General features: G+C 37.2%; 1 pseudogene; it reads right to left on the reverse strand.

Moving 5' to 3' along the window:
• Window positions 1-11,851: 11,851 nt before the first annotated feature.
• Window positions 11,852-12,699, reverse strand: LOC149196248 (RNA-binding protein L pseudogene; annotated as a pseudogene).
• Window positions 12,700-13,994: the final 1,295 nt, after the last annotated feature.

The raw sequence follows: 13,994 nt of genomic DNA on the forward strand, positions 1-13,994 counted from the left end.
TAAGAATCTTTTGTTTTAGTTGGGAATTATTACAGAGGTATAAGCGATATTTGTACCATAATGAATCATTTTGCCAGCTAAATGTATCAGACATACTGGAATCTTTTTGTAGCTTTCAAATAAGTGCCCACACTTTTTCATCATTCTTCCATTCCTCCCTTGCTTCGTTTATCCAATCTCTTTGGATAATAGAAATGGTGCACAACAATGCTTCCACATCCTCATCCTTTCTTGAGAGTGCATCTGCCACCACATTTTGCTTCCCTTTTTTGTAGATGATTTCAAAGTCATAACCCAACATCTTTGTGACCCACTTTTGTTGCTCTTCAGAGGATAATCTTTGTTCTAAAAAATATTTAAGGCTATCATGATCCGTTTTTACCTTGAAATGTCTTCCCATTAGGTAGGGTCGCCATTTCTTAAGTGCATGGAGTATTGCCAACATTTCCTTCTTATATATAGCTTTGCTTAAAAACTTTCCCTTGATTGGACGACTTTCAAAAGCAATGGGTCTTTCATCTTGCATCAGAACAACACCAATTCCATTTCCTGAAGCATCACATTTCCCAATAAAGGTTTTTGTGAAGTCCGGTGTAGCTAAGACCGGTGCTTGGCACATTGCCTCTTTAAGATGTTCAAAGGCCTTTATTGCTTCCGGAGTCCATGAAAATGCATCTTTCTTCAATAATGTTGTTAGAGGTGCTGCTATTCTCCCATAATTATTAAAAAACTTGTGATAATACCCTATCAACCCAAGAAATCCTCGCAGATGCTTTATGGATGTGGGGATTTTCCATTCCTTAATGGCTTTAATTTTGCTAGGGTCTACCTTAACTCCTTCATGAGATACAATATGACCCAAATATTCCACCTCCTGGACTCCAAAGAAACATTTGGATCTTTTGGCATATAATTGTTTCTCCTCCAATAGTTGTAGCACCCTGTCAACATGTTCAACATGATCCTTTCAAGACTTGTTGTAGATTAGTATATCATCAAAAAATAATAACACAAATTTTCTAAGGAATGGTTTGAAAATTGAATTCATCAAACATTGAAATGTTGAAGGTGCATTAGTAAGGCCAAAAGGCATGACCAAAAATTCATAATGACCCTCATGAGTTCTAAATGCCGTTTTCAGAATGTCTTCAATCTTCATTCTGATTTGATGATATCCCGAACGAAGATCCAACTTGGTGAAGTAAATTGATCCATGCAATTCATCCAATAATTCATCAATGACAGGAATGGGGAACTTATCTTTAATAGTGAGCTTGTTGAGCTCCATATAATCTGGACACATGCGCCATGATCCATCCTTCTTGTGCATCAATACTACTGGAGCAGAGAAAGAACTTTGACTTGGTTGAATTATACCAGCCTCTAGCATTTCTGCAACCATACGTTCAATTTCACTTTTTTGGACATAGGGATATACGTACGGCCTGATGTTTGGAGGAACACTTCCTGGAATCAGATGAATAGCATGATCATGATCATGTATAGGTGGGAGACCTTTGGGAGTCTCAAATACCTTGGAATGATTGTCCAGGACTTTTTGGAGATCTGGAGAAATAGATGATTCCGATGTGGAAACATCTAGCGAACATAATTGTGCAATTACACCTCTTTTCTCCTTTTTTAGAAGCTTTGTCATACCATTAGAGCTTATTATCTTTCCTGGTTTCCCTGCAATACCCCTTAATTCAACTTCCTTTCCTTCCGTAGAAAATTTGATGAAAAGTTCTTGAAAATTAAAAGCTATCGTACCCAAGGATTGTAGCCATTGGACTCCTAGTACAACATCAGCACCTCCCATTGGAATGGAAAGCATTGGGCTAGTCAACACATATTCTCCCATGGATAGCTTGATATTATGGCACCTTCCAGAGCAATTTATTATTCCTCCATTTGCAATCATCACTTGACACTCTGGTGCTAGATATAGGAAGCAATTCAATTCTTTTGCTACCCTACAATGAATAAAATTGTGGGTGCTTCGTGAATCAATCAACACTATTACCTTTTTCTTCTTGATTTGTCCTTATATCTTGATGGTTTGAGGAGTGGTAATTCCCGCCAATGCATTAAAAGATATGGTGGGATTTATTTTTTCTTCATATAGGCTTTGTTCCTGGAGTATATCTTCTTCTTTTGACCTTTCTTGCTCCTTTTCTTCTTCCTCTTCACAATCTATGTAGAATAATTTCTTTTCAGCGCACTTATGACCTTTAGTGTATTTTCTATCACAACTGTAACAAAGCCCTTTTGCTCTTTTTTCTTCCAATTTTTGTGGTGTCAACCTTATAGGTTGTGGAAGACTAGGGGCAACAACACTTCCATCTTTATAGTTGTGAGTGGTATGCTTCCTTGTTGCCATAATTTTTCTTTCCATTTTTCTTGCTAACCTGAATGCCTTCTCTAATGAATCAGGTTCCCAAAGGCGAACATCATGTTGGATATTATCCTTTAAAGACCCTATGAACACATCAATCCTATGCTCCTCTGGAATATCTTTTACCCTTATGTTCAATTTTTGGAACTCCTCAATGTGCTCCATTACTAAACCCTTTGGTTTGAGACTTATCAATTGGCTAAAAAAAGTGTTGCTTTTTGTATCTTCATAATGTGCTATCAATTCTTCCATAAAAATTGTCCAAGTGATAAATTTTTTACGAGAGCAAAGCCATTGATACCATACAAACTGATTTGGTTCCAAATATACAGTTGCCATACGTACCTTTTGTGTGTTTTTCACATTATTGAGATCGAAGAACTGCTCCATCTGTAATATCCATGTGGCGGGATCCTTGCCATCAAACTTACTCATATCGATTTTTGGAATATGGTGGGTCTTCGATCCAACATTAGTGTCTATGGAATCATGATTAACACTACTTTTTTTCACATCATGAGTTTCCTTTACAACCTTTTCACCATTAGTAAGTATTTCTTGTAGGAAATTTGTCAAATCTGTCTTCAAATCTGTCATGTCTATCTTCAAATCTGCCATGTCTCTCTTCAAATCTGTCTTTGAATCATCCATCTTAGCTTCCACGCCATTTATCTTAGATTCCACGCCATTTACCTTAGATTCCACGCCACTTATCTTAGCTTATGTTAGCTTTTGTGAGCGTGACATTTGTTGCACTTGTTCTTGTAATTTTGATATATCATGTAGCATTTCTTCCTCTTCTTCATGAGTCATGCTAGAGCTTTCAGGTTCCTTACTAGGTGTTTTCATTTTCTTTCCTCGGGGCATCAGTTACCAATAATAATGCTTTACTATGCCCTTTGAATTCCGTTAAACCAAGCTTACACAAAAATTTAAAAAAAACTACACACCTTTTTTCACTTTATAGAAGCCTGATATTGAATCTGATGTATCTCTGTAATTTCATATCATACAATTATGAAATTGCAGCCTGTAGTAGCCTTCTATGTCCTCTTTCCAATGCCACATGTCTGACCCAAATTGGATTCTCCAAGGACGAGTTATGTGAAATCTCCCACAGTGACTTGCTTTTATACTAATTCAGTAGAGCGAACTTGTACGACGTGCCACGTGTCATTGTTTCAACCTTTGAATCTGAAACACACATACACGAAACTAAAATCTGTACTCTTTTTGTACCTTCTTACGAAATTTCAATCCGATCCCTAGATAGAAAGTTATGACGATTTTCCCTAGGTCACCTGTTTTGAATGTAATTCAGGAGTCTGCAAAAAGACCAAATTTCTCAGATCATATCTCCACAAATATCACGCGAAAAGCTCTAAAATACGGACCCAAGGTTCAACGCGATTTCTTCTCAAACGGGTTATTTTTGCAACTTCTGAAACGTCACAGAAAAAAAGTTATAGTGAAAATGCCACAATGACCTTTTTGGAGCAGCGAAACCCTAGAATCCAAAGCTCTGATACCAAATGTTATGAAACCAGCTCAAGAAAAGATAGAAAAGATAGATCAATGCCTTAGAATTCAGCCTCTTCGAGGGGGCAACCTTATTTACATTACATAAATGAACAATTCTTGGATGATACAAATGACAAAACCTCCTTTCTATATATAGGAGTCTAAGGAGTCACAATATAATCCAGCCGACCTAACAATAATAATATAAAGCCACAAAAATAACAATAGAGGGATTCTATGGGGCACATAAATAACAACATGGGGGTAATAGGGGCACAACAATATAAATAAGGGGTATAAGTACAATAGTAATGGGGTAATCACTAGTATTATAGGGACCCAACATTTCGTCACTTCAAAGACTTGATCGAGAATCAAATTGTAAAGAAGATCAAGATCTTAAGGACTGACAATGGGACTGAGTATGAATCCAATGAGTTCCATGACTTTTACAAAGAGGTTGGCATTAAGAGGGAGACTAAAACGCCATATACTCCGAAGCAGACTTGTGTGGCAGAAAGGAATAATCGTACAATTATGGAAGCTGTCCGTGCTATGCTTCACGATCAAAGACTTCCGAAGTTTCTATGCGCTAAAGCTGCGAATACCGTCGTATATGTGCAAAACCAATGCCCTCATCGAGCACTGGGTTCCAAGAATCCTGAAGTGATGTTCATTGGTAAGAAAGCTGACATATCTCATTTTAGAATTTTTGGAAGTCCGGTATATTTCCATGTGCCGAAGGAGAAGAGGAATAAATTGGGTGCATCTGGAAAGAAAGGAATCTTCGTGGGCTATAGCGAAAACATTAAGGGCTATAGAATCTATGTGGCTAGTCAAAGGGAAATCGAGATTAGCCACGATGTCACCTTTGACGAAGATATGGCTCTTAGCAAAGTTGACAATATTCCTACTCAAAGGGGATCTACAGAAGTTAACACCAGGGAACCAAAGTAAAAGGAAGATGAGACGATGCGTGATGTGGAATAACCTATGGATCCTATTGATCCCCCTCCGCAAGAACCTTCCTCTTCTAGGAAGATGCCTTCATGGCTTAGGGGGACACTTGATGATGCTGAAGGGCACATTGCACCGGGGAACCTTCCGGGAAGGTAAGAAGCCGACCAGGTATGATGAATACTTGACCATCATGAGCATGATCATCCAAAATGAGCCTTCATCATTCGCAGAAGCTGTCAAGCATCAAGTATGGAAGGATGTTATGACTGAGGAATATGAGTCCATCATGAAAAACGATCTCTGGGATGTGGTCCTCAGACCCCAGGACAAAGCAGTTGTCACTTCGAAATGGCTTTACAAGATAAATCATGCAGTTGATGGAAGTGCGGAAATGTATAAGGTTCGTTTTGTCACTCGTGGCTTCTCTTAGAAGGAAGATATAGAATATGACGAGATATTTCCACTTGTTTCCAGATATACCACCATCCCCTCGATCATAGCCCTTGCTGCTTCGCAAGGATGGAACCTACATCAGATGGATGTCAAGACCACGTTCTTGCATGGTTCGATCAAAGAGGAGGTCTATGTGGAGCAACCCGAAGGATTTGAGATTCATGATCGAGAATCTCATGTGTGCAGGTTGAAGAAGGCTGTCTATGAGCTGAAGCAAGAACCCCGAGAGTGGTATGAGAGGATCGATAGCTACTTGATGAAGTTGGGATTCACTAGGAGTGAAGCTGACTCTAACCTTTACTTTAAGGTTGAAGATGACAATCCTCTCATACTAGTGTTGTACGTTGACGACCTCTTTCTAACAGGTGCAAACCCTCTCATTCACAAATGTAAGAGGGAGTTGGCTTTTGAATTTGAGATGAAGGACCTAGGACTGATGCACTGTTTCCTAGGACTAGAAGTCTAGCAGAAGCAAGGGGAGATTTTCCTATCTCAAGGAAAATATGTGGTGAAGATATTGGAGAGATTCGATATGGTGGACTGCAAGCCCGTGACTACCCCGATGGAGATTGAATTCAAGAAGTTAAGCGGTAGTGCTGCCGGACCCATTTTACGAAATGCTACCAAGTATCGTCAACTCATTGGAGCATTGATGTTCTTGGTGAACTCTTGTCCGCATATATGTTTTGCAGTGAACACATTGAGTCAACATATGGTTGAGCCTCACCACTCACATTGGATTGGTGCCAAGAATCTATTGAGATATCTTTGTGGCACAATCACTCATGGGTTGAGATACATTGCCGCAGATGTGAGACTACATGGATATACCAATGCTGATTGGGCAGGCAGTGTGGTGGACCAAAAGAGAACTTCCAGGTGATGTTTCTCTTTGGGATCTACCTCGATATCCTGGATGAGCAGGAAGAAAAATTCAGTGGCTTTGAGCACTGCCGAGGCAGAGTATATTGTTGCTAGTATGGCCTATTGTGAGGTGGTCTGGTTGCAAAATCTCTTCAGTGAGCTGTTTGGATTTAGATTGGATACCACCGTGATCCTGTGTGACAACCAGAGCGGGATTCATTTATCAGATAATCCCATATTTCATGATCGCTCCAAGCATATCGATATTAGGTGCCACTATATTCGGGATATGGTGCAACGGGGAGCAATAAGGCTCCAACATATTGATACAAATGAACAGGTCGCTGACATTTTGACGAAGCCCTTGGGAAAGGTCAAATTCTTGACTTTCCAAGAACAACTTGGTGTCGTTCAGAGACCCTCTTATGAGGGTCAAGTATGATTTATTGAGCTCTGGGAGCTCCAGGGGGGCGTAGGGTACTTCTTGGAGCGACATGCGACCATAGGGCGACTCACCATCCTCTGGTGGTGCACTATGTACAGGGTGAAAGGTTCAACCTTCCCCTGTGACACCCTGTGGCGACTGTAGGACAAGATGATTAGTTCTCCTGTGGGCCCCGATGATTAGTTCTCCGTGGTGACTATGGAACAGGATGATTAGTTCTCCTATGGGCCAGGATGATTAGTTCTCCTGTGGCGACTGTTGGATAGGATGATTCATTCTCTTGTGGACAAGATGATTCGTTATCTTGTGGACAGGATGATTAGTTCTCCTGTCGAGGCATCCTACCCATGCAGTCTGAGACTCATGGGAAGTACCTCTCATCTGATCAATGAGTAGGGAAATGGGGTTAGGGACCATTAGTAGTACTATCGATGGACGCATCATTGTATCTACCATACTCCCTATGCTAGGATGACCTCCATTGATCTGGGATTAGTGAGAGTGGTATGACACACTATGACACTGACTTCGGGTCAGTGGAGGATGCTATGATACATCCTCAATCATTTCTTCTTCTTCATAGTTCAAGCAGAGCAGAGTAGGGCCAAGAGTGTAGGGCAGTGCATTTGATGGCTGGGACAGTAATGACGATCAGACGGATTGTAGATGGAGTTCTCCCTAGTTGAGAGGGAGTATTAAAATTGGCAACTAGGGCCAAACTCTAGGTGGGTCACCTTATTTATGGCAGCTAATATTTTTCCTAGATTTCTCTTGTCGAGAGGTGTGGGATTAATTTAAAGATCATCTGATTCATACAAGTATTTATGGAGATATGAATTTATTTGTAATTACTTGACAAATTGTCAAGGTCGGCTAGTAACTAGATGTGTGGCACAAATCATATAAATACAAGTGAGATTGATTCATTTCAAATCATCTCATCATCTCTCATTCTTCTCTCTCTCCTTGTATGATTGGGTATACACAAGGAAGAGGATCTCTCACATGTGGGAAGCAAGAAGACGCGGGCTAAAGAAGACGCAGAAATTGTTAACTGTGTTGACCGAGTTTGACTGAGGTAGCAGAAGGCATATTTGACCTGCGTTGACCAAGCATTGACTCATCAACGGTGCGGTTTTGGTGTGGCTGCCTCTCCTAAGCAGGCCGCAGATTTTGGCACAGAAACCAAGGAAATCTGACCTTTGGTTTGACCAGCGTTGACTGCCCTAGTTTTGGGTAGTAGTTTGACTGTGTTTTTGGCACTGTTCAAGGGTTTTTTCTTAAGGCTATTCGAGGGCTAGTTGACCGGAAATTGACCAAGCATATTGGAGGTCAATTTCAACTCGTTTGACCAAGTTTGACTTTGCTGATCTAGGGTTTGCTGCTGTTGATATAAATTTACAGAATTCTAATTTTGTACTGTTTCTCTTTGCTGAACTATTGAAGATAAAAGAAGATTTGATCAAAGGGTTTCCCCGCATTGGGGTTTGTCCCTGGCTAGCCACTACATCTTGTGTCTTGTCTTGGCTTGTTTTCTGTTGATCGTTTAATGTTCTATCTGCACTTTACTTAATGTATATGTCATTGCTAATCTGTTGCTAATAAGAAGAAAAGAAGTAAACTGCTCTAAGCATAGAACATACCATAATTTAACACATATCAACATCATCATCTCATAATGGATTACCATTTATTTTCAATCTTCTTACCATGAAGGCCATTCATATGGCTATGGAAGAATCAGTTAGGGCTCACATCATTATAGGTTAGCACATTGTGTCAAGGGCATGCATTTCTATAGTGAAGGTATGCATTTATCCTTAGAAACGTGTGCATATCCTCCCCTAACAAGTACAAAAATCATTACATGCATTCAACATGCATTCACTTGCGAGTGTACATTTTCCCTAACAGGACACACATTTTCTACAATGCTTTGTTTTTATGAAATTTCATAGGGATAACATGCTAATGTTTATAATTCATCTAAATATATGAACTTTAACTATCATTATCATTTGAAGAAGTTCTCATGCAAATCCTAACACAAGACTTATTTTGTTCACTCTAGAGTACGTATTTTCCTTAATGGCCTGTTTTCATATAAAAAACACATAATTTCCATTTTGAGCATACATTTTCTCCTTAAGGAAAACATATCTAATCTTAAGTAATGCATTACTCAATAACTTACATATCCATCATCTCATAATACAAAATTCAACATTATTGCATTTCCCTTAGATTGACATGTGTTTTAAGAAGGAAAATTTAAACAATTTTCCATATTTCTCCTACAACAATTCTTTTGATATTTTTGCATGGAAAAGGGTTTTAAATTTCCAATTGCACAAACAAATATATAGGCAAATGTACAACCCTATATCTTGTGATATATCATATAGATATACAAATTGATATATCAATGAACCTTGTAGATTCACAAAGAATTTTGTTCTTACATCCAAACATTCAATTGTGTGCATGCTTGTACATGCAATCAATGTATATGCAACTCAACATGTTTCCCAATTACATCAACTATGAAAATCATAATACAATATCTTTCATAATCCAACACGCACACACACATACACACCCACACACACACACACACACACACAGATATATATATATTATCTTTAACTCAACTATACAAGCAAACCCACATAAATAGGTTTTTATCATATTTGTGACCACTTGCAACCCATTGTATGATATCTAATTGTGAATGTTTTTTACTACTTTAGATTAATACATTTACTTAAATTATTATAGTGTTATTCTTCATCAAACAACTACCAATGCATAAACAATAAAGAGACAAGAGGCACAAAATATAAGCGATCAAGACTCTTGACCTATTTACCTCTCCAAGACCAAGTCACAAGACTCCCTTGTTTAACTTCTTCCTTGAGATAATGATATTCAAACTTCTTCCTCCTCCCACTTCCCTTGCCTAGACTTCATATTTCGCTCCTTGGCTCAAATATGCACTTTTCAGCCCTTCTTTACAAACCCTAGATTCATTTCTTGAGAAACTTTGACCTTCAACCTTCTTCGCTTGATGGAAACTATCCTTCTTAAGATGATTGTAGTACTTTGGCCCTTTCTGCAATAGACAATACTATAATCTCACACATGTTGAAGGGTTTAGCCCTAAAACAAATCCAAATGAACTCGGTTATCTTCCTCCTTTGCTTGATAATAATACTTCTCCTTTGTGATCTTCACACTTTTTCTCACTCAGATTGCCTTGACCAAAATTTAATCCAAATGAAAGCCAAGCTGCCTATATATAGTGTTTTGTCCATCAAATAAGTCGACTTGTCTTCGAAGGAACATCCTTTTTCTTATTTTGAAGCCCGAAATGAGGAGAATCTTGTGACAAGTTCTTGAAGGGTTTATGACATAATCAAATTTGCTTTTGCAGTGTAACATACCCAAATGGGTCTTCAATAATTATATTGACTCATTAGACTTTATGTATTGATGACTAAACCTAATAGCTCTCAATGGAAGCTTCTACTAAAAACAAAATCCCTTGATCATGAAACCCATGATTCAAGCATTACAAAAGTAATTTTATTTTTCTTCTTTTCATCAATTTACATAAAATCATAATTACACAAGTCATTATGAAGACTAAACCTAGTTACACTTTTCAACACTATTAGGCACAATTATGGCCCTCGGGGTCAAATGCACTCATGAGACAAAGCTTTGTTAAACATACTATGTTTGATTTTAACTACACCATCAAAATTTAATTTCAAACATTGACACCATATGTAGTAGTGCTTCAGTGTCCCACAACTTGTGTGTTACAACTTTAAAGCCTTATAAGGCAAGAAGTTTTAGCATAGTTTCAAAGTGTTAAACAATGAAATTTTATATACATTACATGGAGAATTCAACTACCTCTAAAATAAAGCTCTACAAATTAGTGTTAATTCATGTCTTTAAAAAGTAACAATACATATGAAAATTTTGTAATTATGATGCCCTAGAAAATTTAGTGACTGGAGTGAATTTTTATTCCTAAAAGGGGTGATATGAAGTTTTATAAAATGTTATTTATAAGGGTTGATATCAATCTCTACCAAGTTACTGTTTTTAGTTGATTTTTTTTATTCAAATGCTTGTAAAAGTAGTAAAGTTATTTAATCTTAATCACTTTAAACTATTGCAGAGAACTTTCAACTTCACCTATTAAAATACAAATACCTTTTATTAAATATTTTTCTCCATAACTTATTAAAAATACAAATACTTTTATTAGGTATTTTTCTCCCTAACTAAAATACATATCCAAAATAAAAAGGGAAAAAATTGAAACTCAATAACCATATATGATATGAAAGAACAAAAAATTCAATAACCATATACCATGAACAAATATTTTTTTGTTAATGATTAAAAATACTAAAGTTATTATTTAGAATAGCAGATTGAAAAATAAAAAACAATGACCAGAAAAATCTATAACGACTGTGGCTGCTGTAACTGAAACTAATTTACTGAAAAATCTATTAACTAATTCACTGTGGCTATTGTAACTGAAACTAATTTACTGTGGATGTCGCTGATAGTTTGCATTTGGAGCCATATTAATGAACATTTTTGGGTCTTGAGGTTGCGTGGCATAAGCATAAGAAGCATTATTTGGTTGTGTGGAATAACTATAATCAGCATTGGATCCTTGGATACCACCATAATAAATCCCACTCCATGGATTTGGATCTGTTTGTTGAGGCTGTGTGACATAACCATAACCACCATTGTATCCTTGTCCTCCACCAAAATATGCCCCGTTCCATTGATTTGGATCTGGTTGTTGTGTTTGAAAAGACCCTTCACGCTGCACTTGTTTATTTCTTCTCCAAGAAGGCCGAATTGGTCTCTAACCAAGAACTGTACCATGTAACATTTGCAATGCTAACTCTGCAGATGCCCTGTTGCTGCTTTAACTGAAACTAATTTACTGTGGATGCTGCTGATAGTTTGCATTTGGAGCGATATTAATGAACATATTTGCGTCTTGAGGTTGCTTTGCATAAGCATAACCAGCACTATATGGTTGTGTGGCATAACTATAATCAGCATTGGATCCTTGGATACCACCATAATAAATCCCACTCCATGGATTTGGATTTGTTTGTTGAGGCTGTGTGACATAACCATAACCAACATTATATCCTTGTCCTTGTATCCTATGTTTGAAAAGGCCCTGCACGCTGCACTTGTTTGTTTCTTCCCCAAGAAAGCATAATTGGTCTCTGACCAAGAACTGTACCATGTAACATTTGCAATGCTAACTCTACAGATGCCCTGTTGCTAAACTGGACAAATCCACACCGCTTGCCGAAACGTATCTTTGCATGCCAAATGTCTCCATCAGCGTTTCCACTGTCACATTGGGATCCAAGCCACCAACAAACAGAGTAGTATTGTTTGGATCATTCTCTGGGATAAACAATAGTCTGCTTTGTTATGGCATAGGTCTGGAGGAACAAAATGTTCCATTCATTTCTGTTATAGCCCTAGCCTGCTCATTCGCGTCCCCAAACGTTACAAACCCATATCCTTTTGAACGTCCTGTAACCCTATCAGTAATGACCTTTGCTCCTTTTACAGACGGGTATCTGGCTCTGAAGGTCTCTCGGCCTGTAACCCTATTAGTAATGACCTTTGCTCCTTTTACAGATGGGTATCTGGCTCTGAAGGTCTCTCGCAGCAGCTCATTTGTGTTATCGGATGCCAAATCTCCCACTAATATAGTAAAATATTCAGAACGATTTTCTCCACCAGTATTCGTTGCCCAATTTAGCCTGTAAAATTGTTCAGCCCTGGGCATCTCTACACCATTGTAATTTTGGAGAACCATCTGGGCTGTTGCATTGCTTACAAAATCCAAGAAGCCATAACCCTCTAAATGTCCAGTCTGCTTATTGCGAATGATCTCAAGGGAAAGAAGGTCCTGGGTAGAAGCCAAACATTCGTGCAGATAATTCTCATCCATCCAATGCTGCAAACCTCCGATCCAGAGTGTACTAATATCGTCGGCCAAGTTCACTTCTTGCCGGGATTGCTGCACCATAACCTGAGGTTGAGATTGGGGTTGCGAGAAAAATCTCCCGGACACAGCGCACTGCAGGAAATCTATGGCAACTCAAAAGGTACGCAAAAATTCTAAGAAGGCTGAGCAGGTTTTGATCCAGGCTTCAGAGAGCTATAGCTTCTGTCCACTTACATTCTCGAAAGAAATACTAGAAAGTAAGACTGTATGTTGGTAATAGAAGATGTGTAGGTTCTATATATATTCGCCTTTACCCGTCCCGGCCTGACTTGTACTAATGTACTAATTTAAAGAAAACATTAAACAATGCAAAAGAGATTTTTATTTATGATCGTGCCTTTACAGGAATTTGATATTTTTTTTAGTAATCAATCTCTATGGCTCTATATTTATCAATTAGGTTTATAATAAGCATGTCACTTATTTCGAAGAAGGTTAGAAATCATTGAGCCATTTTTTTAAAGGGTGGTGAATATCACAATTAACATAATCTTTTTAGAATATATATGATTTTTGAGAGAATATATAATTACGGTATATAATTTTATATAAGACTAGAGTTTTAATAATGATAAACATAGTATAGTATGTGGTATTTTGTTACAATAACATTGTCATTTTTTAATATTGAATTTCATTAATGTTGAAGTTATGATACATGACACTTGGGTGTTCTCGCCTATCAACATATAGTATACCATTTACACTATTAGATTTTTACATTTTTGGAGTCACTTTTGATCACGACAATACTTGACAATATACTGCTATTAAAATTATTACATTACATATTGTAATAAAATTCAGTTTGTAGAATAAACTTGATTAATATTTTCTTATTAAAGTTATCAAAAAGAGTCTTAATATCCACATTCCAAGGTACCAAACCAAAGCCTATAATTCTAGAAATAAATTTCTATCCTCCAAAAATTGATATTCCAAATTATTAATACTCCAAAAACTGAAAAATTCACATGAATATAATTATTAGTAAATATATAATCACCCACATATATAAGGTGGTTAGTATGTGAGAAATCTTGTACTTTAATATTGTATTTAAAAATAATAAAATATTATTTCCATTAAAAATATATAAAAATAAATAATAGCAATAAAATAAGATAAAATAAAAAATCTTTCAACTTGAAGCATACATAAAACATTTCAATTTGTATCTTAATTTTACATCAACTTTATATAGAGAAAGTAATTGAAAATAAAAAATTTCTAATTGTGCCAATAGACATGTCTATTTCTAGATAGATCTTCCAAAA

Source organism: Pinus tabuliformis, chromosome 2_2 (genome assembly GCF_031772625.1).
Source record: "Pinus tabuliformis cultivar Carrire ecotype Pingquan chromosome 2_2, CPIR1, whole genome shotgun sequence".
NCBI lineage: Eukaryota > Viridiplantae > Streptophyta > Pinopsida > Pinales > Pinaceae > Pinus > Pinus tabuliformis.